Here is a 12,490-nt window from a genome sequence, read left to right as displayed (position 1 = left end):
TGGAATTCTCATCATTCTAGCTTCATCATCACCTTTACCATATATTTGCCTTAACAATATTCCCAAATGAAAACAATAAAAAATTTCCAATTTCTTGTGGCTTGTATCAGATCAAAATGTCAGCATCGCAGTGATAAAATGTGGTTATCTGGATATAGGAAGAAAATCAGGATAAGATTGTAAGAGCACGATGGCACATTCGGTTGCCTCTATGTTTGATCTTTTTGATTCTCAGATGGTTCATGGTGATCTTGTTGGCATTTTTGCAATGATCACTACTACATTTAACCTTATTTGTATACTGCAACTGTGTTTCTTTTTCTCTACTTCATTTTACTAAACATTCCCTATCAACAAAATATTGATTGTATTTCAATATTAAAATGTATGAGGGTATGTGAAGACTTTGCCTGCTATCCACAGAAACTGATTGAGAAGCACATGAAGTTTTGACAACTCATGCACCCTTGTGATCCAGAGGATAGGGTGATGGACACAAGTAAAAACCCAAAATGAGCAAGATTGTAGGAGTGTTCCTAGTGACCCTTCTAGGTCCTGATAGGCAAGTTCAACAACCAGTCAACTCTAGGATGTTTTAGGGTCTCAATAGGGTTGTTATAGTCTATCTAACATGTTCCCATTAACACCTTTCAGTTTCCATACCCTGCAAGCCAAAATGCATAACTTACCTAAATGTTGTCAATGCAAAATTGTAACTTTTGTAACAACAGCAAGACAAAATGGTGGATATCTTTTGGTTTTCACAAATGACACAGTTTCAAACACCCTTTATCTTCATTCAAAACATATGTAAAGCTTGGATGGGCTTCCTTTGGAAAGTATCAAAGATTCTTTACAATGACCCTATTTCAATAATGAAGCAATAGTGCATTTACAAAGCAACTTATAGAAGTACTCAATGTATGGACTTCAAAACTTGCATATGTTTCTAAAATGTCTTTAATTAGACAAATCCACATTCAATTCCACTCTATGGGTTTCCTAACCCCAAAAGCTCCAATTCATCTATTCAAAACCCTTGTTTCTAGGGTATCACCAATCTCCCATGTGCCAAGGTTTCTTGGACTAATTCAAACTGCAGACATCTATGTTTTATTACCATAAACATGAATCAACTCTCAAACCCTGCCCTCCTTAAGGAAAATCTCTCTCCATATGACTGTCCCCTCCAAATAACCCTTATTTTCACCCTTCTTGTGTATGGTGGCCACCAAATACTTAAGTTAGTGGTTCATTACAGAGTTAGAAGCATTCATACAAGTTAGAAACTTGCCATTCCATGAAGAATTAGACAGCATTTCATGGAACAACCTTGATTGTTTGAAAAAAAATTCAAAATTGTTAACAAACTGCTTGCTACAACCAAAAATCTATGAATTTGAACAAACGACTTCCGAATTTGGATTCAAATATTAGTTTAAGACATCAAAAAATGTCTAAGAATATAACACAATGCATTCCAATTCAACAGATGTGCAAGAAACTCGAAAATCCTTCAACTTGCTGTTAAAACCAAGCACTTTTATTCAGTTTTTTCTGAGACAGTCTGTACAATCATATATTTATAGTTTCAGGAGATAGTTAACAACCCCTTTAACCGACTCCAACTCCTTTCACTTCCTATTCCTTCATAAAATTTAAACTATGGAGTTTCCCTCCAAAATGCCCATCTAGCCGTTACATTCAAGATTTGAATTTTCTAAAGCAAATAAACTATGTTTTTAAGGGACTTATTGAATGTTTTAACTTATTTAAGGACTTGAGATTATTATTGTTAGAGTAATTATTTGTTCTAACTTATTAATTAAATCACTTTGATTTAATTAATTAAGTTGCCTATTACTCTAGTTTTCTTAAGCTATCTTGTAGGTGCATATAATTAATATTTTATTAATTATATTGTGCAACCCTATCTTTTTTAGGCTTTAGTTTCCCTTTTTGGGTTTCGTGATTCCTTTATAAGGATTCACCTCTTTGTATTTTAAAACATCTCTTATTTTTGCATCCTCTTAATGCTATTTTGCTTCCAGCATTTGCATTACTCTCTTGGAGACTAACTCTATGATGCTATTTTGATTTTGTATCATTTGCATTCATAGTTTAGATATTTACTCTTTGCACTAGTTTTCTGGGTTATTAATCTTTTCAGATTCTAACAATTATGACATCATACTAGACCCTATCACACAACTCCTCTACCTTAGACAACCTTTAGACCTATTCCATGCCCAATTACAACTTTTCAATATGAAAGTCTTTCAAGACATTATACAATATTATGACTCTTTATGCTTTCAAAGGCCATGATTGGTTGCAAAATGGACCAATTGATACCATGGGATTCTCCATGTCCTCTGTGATGACCTGGACCCTCAAGGTACCTATGGTGAGCATATGATGCCCCTGCATCACCTTGCCTCCTCAACTGGTTTTATTTTCAGGTAACAGGTAACAAAATTTCTCTCGTTCATTTTCTTATATGTTTAAGCTTAACTTACTTAATGTTCTTAGGATTATTTTGTGTTAAGTCTTATTGATACACAATCATTTGGATTGGAATGCTTAGGACTCTGGTTGCAATTCTAAAGAGGAATTATTGGAGCTTGCTTTCTTGCATTGAAATCATTCCACCTTTAGCTCTCGACATTGATGCAGAGACCTGGGTGGACTTTCAGTTATTCACAATAAGTGGGACTTTCCTAGTGTTCTCATAACACAATCAAGCTTCTTCATAGGATCACTCTCCTTGATCCAATCAACTCTAAACCTTATCAAAGTGCACATACCATTCTCTTGTGCCACCATAGGCTCTACATCTTAGCAATCATCCCATGTCCCTCAAATGGATTCACCAAGCAATCTTGTTCAACAACCATCAAATGTCCACAATGCCTCAATAGGCTCCAATCTTGACTTCACTTCAACTAGGTGTTTCTGTCACCTTCACACATCTCAAACAACTTCAACTAACCTGTTTCCAAGGTTACCAAATGCTCATCTTATTATTTGATACCAAAAACCCACTACAAGCCCTTCACTAGGCCTATTTCCCAATTAGCTCTGCCTAATCGATTTTTCACACTTTTCCCAAAACTCTCAAAAAACTAAGACCATATCCAGATTTTGTTTTGGATTCTACACAACATACTTCAAATGCTCATGCTACTCCCTTGGACCAAATGCCCAAACCAACACTGTTGCCCCACAATTAACCCTCTTTTAGCCCTTCTATTACAAAGCAACCACTAACATATCTCATCTCACAAACCATCTGACCTCAAATAGAGTTGTCTTGTCATCCAAAACAAAGGATTTTCAAATTCATAGGAGATTCCATGAAGTTTTACACACCCAACCAACAAACCCTCCTTCCTAGGTGCCTAAACCAAGGGTTTTACAAAACTCACCTTTCCAAACGTTTCTTGATCCTTCCAATGGATCCAACACCTTCATATAGCCCTAACATGACCTTTCTTGTCATAAAATATAATCCTCCTTCAGATGGAACCACCAAGCCTATGACTGTCCCAACACCTAGTAACACCTCCAGACCTATGATTCCCACAAAATATTTATCAACACTTACTTTGTTGCTTGTAACAAAATGTTGCATTTCTAAACTTAGATCTACAAGCATTTGAACCCTCCAAATATAATATTCCTTTATAAACTCTAAGTTAAACACTAAATCCATTTGAGTTTAGATATCTTGATCTCTAATTTCTTTTCCAAAATCATCCTCCAAGGTGGAACTCGCCAATCTGCTATTCTTGTATGCTTATGGAATTGTTTTGGATGTTCCAAAGAATTTCAACATCCAACCTTTATAGACGTTTGAGTCCTAAATTCATGTCCCTTGATGTTAGGCCCAAATGGTCTAAGGATTAAGTTTTTTAAAATTGTACAACCACCATGAGGTCAAACTTGCATAAGCTAATTGATTTCTAATTAAGTGAAATCTGATTTCTTCTTTTGACCCTTAGGCCAACCCACTTAGGCCTATTTTTCAACAAATTTCAATTACAATTATTTCATGGCTAAAATTATAATGATCTTAGGTTCATGAGTTTTTGAGATTTACCCATCTTTTGAGCTCACATGTTCTTGATTGAAGATTGCATTAATATGTTTCAATCTTTTATTCATCTTCATTAGTTGATGCATTAATCACATTAGTCATTGCTATTAGGATTAGTCATGGCATGTTGCTGTTAGCACCTAAGTAACTTTCACCTTGTGACATCTCTTTGAGGCATTTTGCAAATAACTAAGATACATTGTCTATAAATTCACATTTTGCAAACATCTAGGCCTTCTAGAAATTATAGGATCATTTTAGTTACATTTGAAAATATTAATCAACAATTTCCATATGTGCAGATATAAACATTAACTACAACATGTCTAATTTATTTGCAGGTATATTTTCTTGTGAAGAAAGACCACGCCTGACAATATGAACCCAAAACAAAATAATGAAACAATGGCTACATTGTGGGCTCAGTTCCGAAGAAAACCTAATAAATGTTATTGTCCTTGCAAAAAGTGTAAGGGCTTAAAGAATTGAAGAATTCTAATCACAACAGCCCAGAGTCATTGTAGGCAATATGGTCATGTTGAAGGGGGCCACAATTTTCGTCCATTGTTGAATGTGGATTTCCTACTGGAGGAACATGGAGGTGTGAATATCCAAGCTGAGGATAACACTCCCATGGAAGAAGATGATAATGTGCTAGATGACACGATTGAAGAAGATGGTATTGGGGCAGGTGATGAAGAGGCTCACAATGACGGTACTAGCGAATTTGATAATGATGATGAAGATGGTCTTGATATACTTTTACTTGAGAAGGCACACGAGCCCTTATACGAAGGCTCCCAAACAACTTTACTCTCGGCTATAGTGTTGTTGGTGAATTTAAAGGTTATGAATGGTATATCCAATGTAGCAATGTTACGTATGCTAAAGTGTGTAATTTTTGTCATCTTCAGTGCTAGCATACAATTACTATTCATTATATTAACAATGCATATTTGTTGTTGTAGGTTGATTAGTGAGTTTTTGTTACCACCATCAAATATTTTGCCTCATTCGTACCGAGAATTATCTAACATTATGGATCAAATTGGAATGAAGTATCAGACAATACATGCATGTCCCAATGATCACATTCTATATCATAAACAACATGAATTTGCAACAGAATGCCCTGATTTTCATGTTAGTAGATATCGGTCAGATCAAATAACAAAAAATGTGCCATATTCTTTGGTACATTCTCATTATTCCACGTCTTCAACGGTTATTCAGGTGCGCTAGCTTGGCACAATTTATGGATTACCATGCACGCAATAGAAGTCAAGATGACATTATGCGAATGTCTGTCGATGGTTTTGCATTTAAAGAGATAGAAGAAAACATGGTCACACTTTAAAAAAGAACCTCGTAATCTGAAGTTTTCATTAGCGGCAGACGATGTCAATCCATATGGAGATATGAGATCTGTTTACTCAGTGTGGCCTATTTTTGTTATTAACAATAACATTCCTCCTTAGATGTCCATAAAGAGGGAGCACATAATGTTGTCAATGATTGTGTCAGGTATTTATTTTATTTTATAGTTATCTAAATTAATTTATAAATAGTGCATGAAAATGGTTATAATAATTACATAATGTTTATGTTTATTTAATTGCTAGGTAAATACCAAGTTAAAGACATGAACATGTATATTGAGCCCCTAATTGACGAGTTGTTGAAGTTATGGAATGACATCACTATCTATGACATCTCTAGACCGATAGGACGTCGACAATTTCAATTCCATGCAATGCTTGTATGGACAATACATGATGCCCCTAGGTTAACTCATTTTTGCAGTATGTTATATTATCAAGATCACATATTTTTGATTTGTTATAGTGCTTACACATTACTATTGAATGCTTAAGTTGCGCATAATAATTGTACATGATCCAATTATACATGATCTTTTAGGTCTTTAGACAAAGGAAAAATTTGCATGTCCAGTTTGTGGTCCAAAGATGAAATGTCGTCATTCGAGAAGTTTAGGAAAGTAGGTGTTTGATGAGTTTAGACACTTTCTCCACAATAATCACAGGTATCGAATTATCGAAAAACATCTTTTCAATGGGAAAGAAGAGACATCATCAAGGCCACGAAGAATGACACCTCAGTTATGGAAGTTGGAATACGATCGACTAAATCGTCGAGGTAATGTCCAATTTGTTGTCCAAAGTTTAAAATTTGTATTTTGATATTGTCCTATATTTACTAATGCTATAATTGATGCTCGTGAAAGTCGTCAAGGCATCAATGACCAACTTCCTAGAGGAATGAAAAGTTATTTTACTCAATTTAGTAGGTTACCATACTACAAAGATCTCCCAATCACGCATTTGTTTGATGCTATGCATATTGGAAAGAATGTAACATAGACACTATGGAAAATGTTGGATGGAAGGTGTGATAGAGAACAAATTGCCAAAATTTGTACTAACATTCATGAGTCCAATCATGCACTAAATTTTTTCATTGAATCAAATAGCAATGGAGACCACATAAATACAAGTGTCCTTCCTTGGTTATTAACGGAGCAACAAAGTGATGCATTAAAAGAAGTCATAAAAAAAGAAAAATTTCCAATAGGATTTTCTGCAAATATAAGCACTCTTCTATCAAAGAAAGGTGATTTTGGGACAAGGTTGAAAACACATGATTGGCATACCTTCCTCAAGGTAAGTCATGCTCTCTATTTACAGTATATTTGTAAGATTGAATGTAGTACCAATTGCATTATTTAATAATATATTGAAATGATCATTTTTTAATGATCCCTTCCACAATAGTTTGACAACAGTATTAAACAAGTTATATATGATCTTAGAAAATACATTAGGTTAGAAGTGTTTTTTCTTAGATTTGTAGCCTTTTATCTGAAATCTATTGTATAATTTTATTTGAAATCTCCTTTATGTGTTTTTGCATGTTGAATCTCTTTTAGGTGGTTATCATCTAAAGAAATTGATAAAAAAGATATAAAATATTGGAAGAGAAAAATTCCACAGCTTATGTGTGAAATGCAAAAGTGTTTACGTTCAACGTTTTTCAATGCTCGAGAACACTACCTCATACATCAAGTTGAGGAGATTGAATTGTGTTGACCTGTACAAGCTAGATCAATGTGGATGGTTGAGAGGAATTTGAAATTTAGGAAGGGCTTGGCTCGACAAAGAGCACGTCCTGAGGGTTCTATGATAGAGGGATATATGATATACCAGACCATGGTGTATATTAGTGAATATCTTCCAAAGTTTGCAACAGATATCTATGTAGATCGCATTTAGGATCCCAACTGTAATGACAAATTCAAAGGGGAGTACCTGATGGAGAAAGGTAGATTGAGGAGGGTGAGAGGTAATTATAAGTTTTTTGTTTGTAATTTAATAATTCTTATCCATCATCAATATATATAAATTGTTTCTAACTAGTGTAATTGTCTTCTTTATAGTTGGTCGTGAGTGGGATGCACTACACTTGTATATTGCAAACAATCTTGATTAGATGACAGTATGGATTGAACAGTCTGAAGAAAATGGTCGCTCATTAACATGGGATGGTGTTGCATCGTTGGTTAAAGAAGCTCATCGTAATGGAGATCCCAATGTTACGCCAATGGTACTTGATCTAATATATGGCTTAAGAGATACAAAGGTACGCATAAGATTACTAATTATGAGACATAAGTTTAATATCAACTCACAGATCAATGAAAAAATTCTTGACATGTTTGAATAATTGTAGGTCAAACACCACAAAGCTATGTACTACCATGGCTATAAATTCTGCACAAAAAAGTTAGATGAAATGAAGAAAACATGTGATTCCGGGATAAGTGTTGTCTTCACGGTCACCAATATTTCCTCTAAAACTGATATACATCCTCAACAATCTAAAAATCGATACTATGGCATTTTAGATGATATACTTGAGTGCGACTTTAATTCATTCAAAATAGTTCTATTTGTCATCAAATAGTTCAGTTATGACTGAATTGAAATAATCTCGATAGGACTATTATTGAACACAATAGTGGATTTACTATGATTAATATAAGGTCATTTGAGCTAGTCAGAGATGAGCCCTATGTTCTTCCAAGCCAATGCGAGCAAGTGTTTTACTTTGGTGTTCCACACAAACCAAGTTGGTCATTTGTTCTTAGACATGACCCAAGAGGAAGGCCGGTAAAGTATAATGTGATTGAAGAAGAAGATATTGAAGAAGCACAAGAGGAAGTAAATGATTATCAGGAACGACAGTTACCCAGTGATGATGAAGAAGAATATGGTGATGATTTTGGTCATGTTAATGATAATGGTGATAATGATGATGATGATGTTGATGACAATCATGATCATGGTTATGAAGATGGTGATGATTATGGCGATGATGGTCATGATGATGATAGTGATCAAGATGATGATGGTGGTGATGAAGATGGTGGTGGTGACGACGACGATCAAAGTGACAAGTACGATGATGGTGATGATGATGATGATGATGATGACAATGACATGGATGAAGATCATGATGATCAATGAAATGTCCAGGTAGGATCAATGTCAACTATGATGGGGTCTTGTATGACTAAATTTTTCTTTCCAAACCATATGTGCACATATAAACATTAAGTAGAACATGTCAAATATTTTTTTAGATATAAACATTAGTTACACTAAATTTTTAACTTAAGACAAATGATTTACATATACAATCTACTTTATTATTTTTTTATTTTTTTTGTAAGTCTATTACTTTAATTTTGTTGCTAATTTCTAAGACTTACTATTTTTTTTCACAGGGCGATATGGATGCACCATCTCAGACACCTTCAATAGAGGTAAACATTAATTATTGTAAATTCTAATGTTAATATAGAAACAAATGTTGTATTATTATGTTCTTTTCTTTATGGCTTTGGAGTTATTTTGATGAAATTATACCGATATTTGATGTCACAAATGATAGGGAAAAGCTAGAATGATCGTTAATCAAATGTGATCTGAAAGACGGGCATCATATCTACATGACATTGCCCTTAAACTGACCCTGTATTCATCACCTAGCAAATTAAGCAACGATACACTGATGAACTTGTTAACATTATCATCAAGGGTGATAGAAGTAAGGAGAAAGAGGCACTAAGAATAGAATTGGACCGTAGAATCCAATCTTTGAAGGTAAGCAGTAATTCGACTAAAGTAGTAATAGAAGTTCAATAGATATTAATATTTTATAGTATCTTATAGATCATGATCTCTAATTTTATGTGTTCTTGTATAGACATATGTGTCAGTTGCGGCATCACATGGTGAACATGGTGAGGGTTGTTGCACACAACCTTCGCGTAAGTAACACTTTGTTTGTTTTGACCAACATTATAACACTTACCTTTTTTTTTGTGGACATTTCTCGCTAGTATCCCATTTGATATTTATCCTTTTTAAATGTCTTTTCTAAAAATATTCTATTCTTCAGCTCATGATGAAGTGTGGACTCCTCCTTTGGTTGGTGGTCCAGTATTTTCTGGTGCATTGTCGGCAACAAGGACCATGCAAACATCCTCGTCTATGCCCACTAGAACTGGTAAAACCTTGTTTTGCTATATTTTGTAATGTGTTATTTGTAATGTATTTCTACAAGTTGATGAATAACGAAGTAGCATATCAGTGCTTAAATGATGTCTACAAAAGCCTGCATACACACACCATTGATACATACATACATACATATATATATACCCACACATAGAGAGACATGGAGATAGGCAAGGAGGTAGACCAACAGAGAGCAGTACTAGAATTGTCATTTAATTGTCATGATGTTTCAGTTGATAGACCAATAGAGAACAGTACTACTGAAGCTGATCCATTTCTTGGAGCAGTTTGTGTGATTAGTACTGGTTCGTATGAAGGGACATTATTGCTGAATAAGAAAACTATGTTTCTGTTAAAAGAATGAAAGCTTCCAAGTGCTTTAAAATTGTTATTATTTAAAGAGTAAATTTAGTTTACTTTTACATTACTCATTTTGGACTGATAAATCCTCTATGTTTTGGTAGGTAATAATGCTTTCTTTGAACATCTTTTTCATATGACATTGAGACTATTTGGACCCACCATACGTAAAAGGTACATAGTTTCATATCATTGCTACATAATTTTTCTTTTCTTCCATTTATTGTAATATATTAAATTTATTGATCTAACAATTTATTTGTTTTTAAAAAGGTGGAATGTACAAGCTATGGAATTAAAAAATCAGCTGATTGCATATTTTGAGGAGAAATTTGGGAAAAACATTTTTGACATTGGCCTACTTCTGAAAAGAGCAGCAAAGCATATAAAGACTATGAGGGATCAATATAGAAGGGTTCTTAAGGATAACCCAAAGTACGACCGTCCTCCTATGATTCCACCGATGGAGTGGAATGAAATAATAGAAGATGCAAAAGAGAAAAGGCTATGTGAAGATAGAGATAATGAAGCAGCATAGGGCAAAAAGAGGTATGTCATTATAGTATTGAGTAAATTGTAATCATGCACTAATTATTGATATTTGTAAATATATAATCTAAGATGTTTGAAATTGTTCATAGATTGTAGGACACATTCGTGGCTACAAAAGCGAGAGTAGAAAAGGTTGGCCAACACAAACTTGGTTCTAGTGGCTATATGAATCTCCAATCTCGACTTGTAAGTAGAGCAATGAAATTTTATTTTATTTTAAATATAATGTTGCAAAAAAATTTGTTTAATGAAACCATACATGGAAAACTGACGTTATCAAGCAAAAAATACAGGGCACATAATTCAATGTGGAGGTCACAGATGAAGATAGAAAAATTTCCTTGAAGGAAGGCTATAAAGTTGTGGCTGCATGCCTACGCGAAGAATCTGTAAGCCTTGCCCAAGAATCTAGTGCACCAAATGATATCTCATAGGTAAATTGGTTAGATGAAAAGTAAATGAAATTGAATAGTTGAGAAGATTCTTTTTTGGTATTAGTTTTAAACGTAAATTGACTACATAACAATGTGCATAACATTTTACTGCAGCCTTCATATCCTACCATAGAACTTGCTCGTGACAAAGGCGATGATGTGCATTATAGTTGTGGAGGTATTAATTTGCTATTGGAAATTAATTATGTAATTATGAATATAATTTAACATCTTCAATTACAATTTGACGTGTATCCTTTTTTTGAATATTTCATAGCATGTTGAACATCATGCTGAAGGAGTGGACCATGTTCCAAGTGTTCAACATGTTGACGCGGTGGTGGATCAAAATGTTAATGTACATGATGTGGCATTTTTAGGTAAGAAAAATGCATGTTATGTTGTATTCGTAGTTAATTATAGACTTGTAATAGTTAGAAAAAGAAAAAGAGTATGCCAATTTATCCCATTCACTTGTTCTTGCAACAAAGCCCCCTTTAGTGTAGCAGCCTCCTGCTCCTCCAAAGAGAAGGAACCATCATAATTTGACATTACACGTGCCAAAAGAGGAGAATGATGCAGATATGGATGCTCCTATGAGCGCTTTTCTTAAGAGAGTTCAGAAAAACGAAAAAAAGAAATGATGTTTTAAAAATCTTCTTTGATAAACCTTGTTGGATAATGAAAGAACTTTGTTTTAAGTAATTATGTATGAATGATGCATATTAATACAGATTTTTATTTTATGTTAATGAATTGTGTTATGTGTTAATGAAGTCTTGATTAGTATTGTGTATTAATGAATTTTATATCGTGTTAATGAATGTTATGTGATTGTATTGATTGAATGTTATAGTTCATAAATGGATGAATGAATGAATGAAGTATGTAATTAGATGATAATGGGTACTTTAGATTGATGTTAGGGGGAGGGGGGTGAGGCCAGATGAGCTTACACCTTCACATAGTTGGCCTTGTTAAGTAGAGAATATTATAGTATTCTTGAAACCAAGTGAAGCTCAAACTAAGGACCCTTTTTCATTATGTTCAAGAGGGTTAGACAAGCTAAGGACCCTTTCCATTTTAGTCTAAAAAGTAAGTGTATTCTATTACAACAAGATGTATCTTTATTTTCCTATCATATTGATGTCCTCACTAGAATCCAAGGAACTTTAGGAAGTTTATACGTTAACAAATTCCATGTCTCTAGCCCATCAAGAATCCAAGGAACTTTAGGAAGTTTATAGGTTAACAAATTCCACGTCTCTGGCCCATCAAGAATCCAAGGAACTTTAAGAAGGCTAGAGGCTAATTGACTCCTCTCCTCTATCCATTCTCTATGATAGCCATTACCAAAATGGAAAAATATAAAGAACATATCCCAAATTTAAGCATTAGAAAATCGGACCCTTCTCTAGCCCTGGAATCTCACTTATATAATGTGA

The sequence above is a fragment of the Cupressus sempervirens genome, chromosome 8 (assembly GCF_028749045.1).
Source record: "Cupressus sempervirens isolate cs-2001-9-10 chromosome 8, ASM2874904v1, whole genome shotgun sequence".
Classification (NCBI taxonomy): Eukaryota; Viridiplantae; Streptophyta; class Pinopsida; order Cupressales; family Cupressaceae; genus Cupressus; species Cupressus sempervirens.
This window is presented reverse-complemented; position numbering follows the sequence as displayed.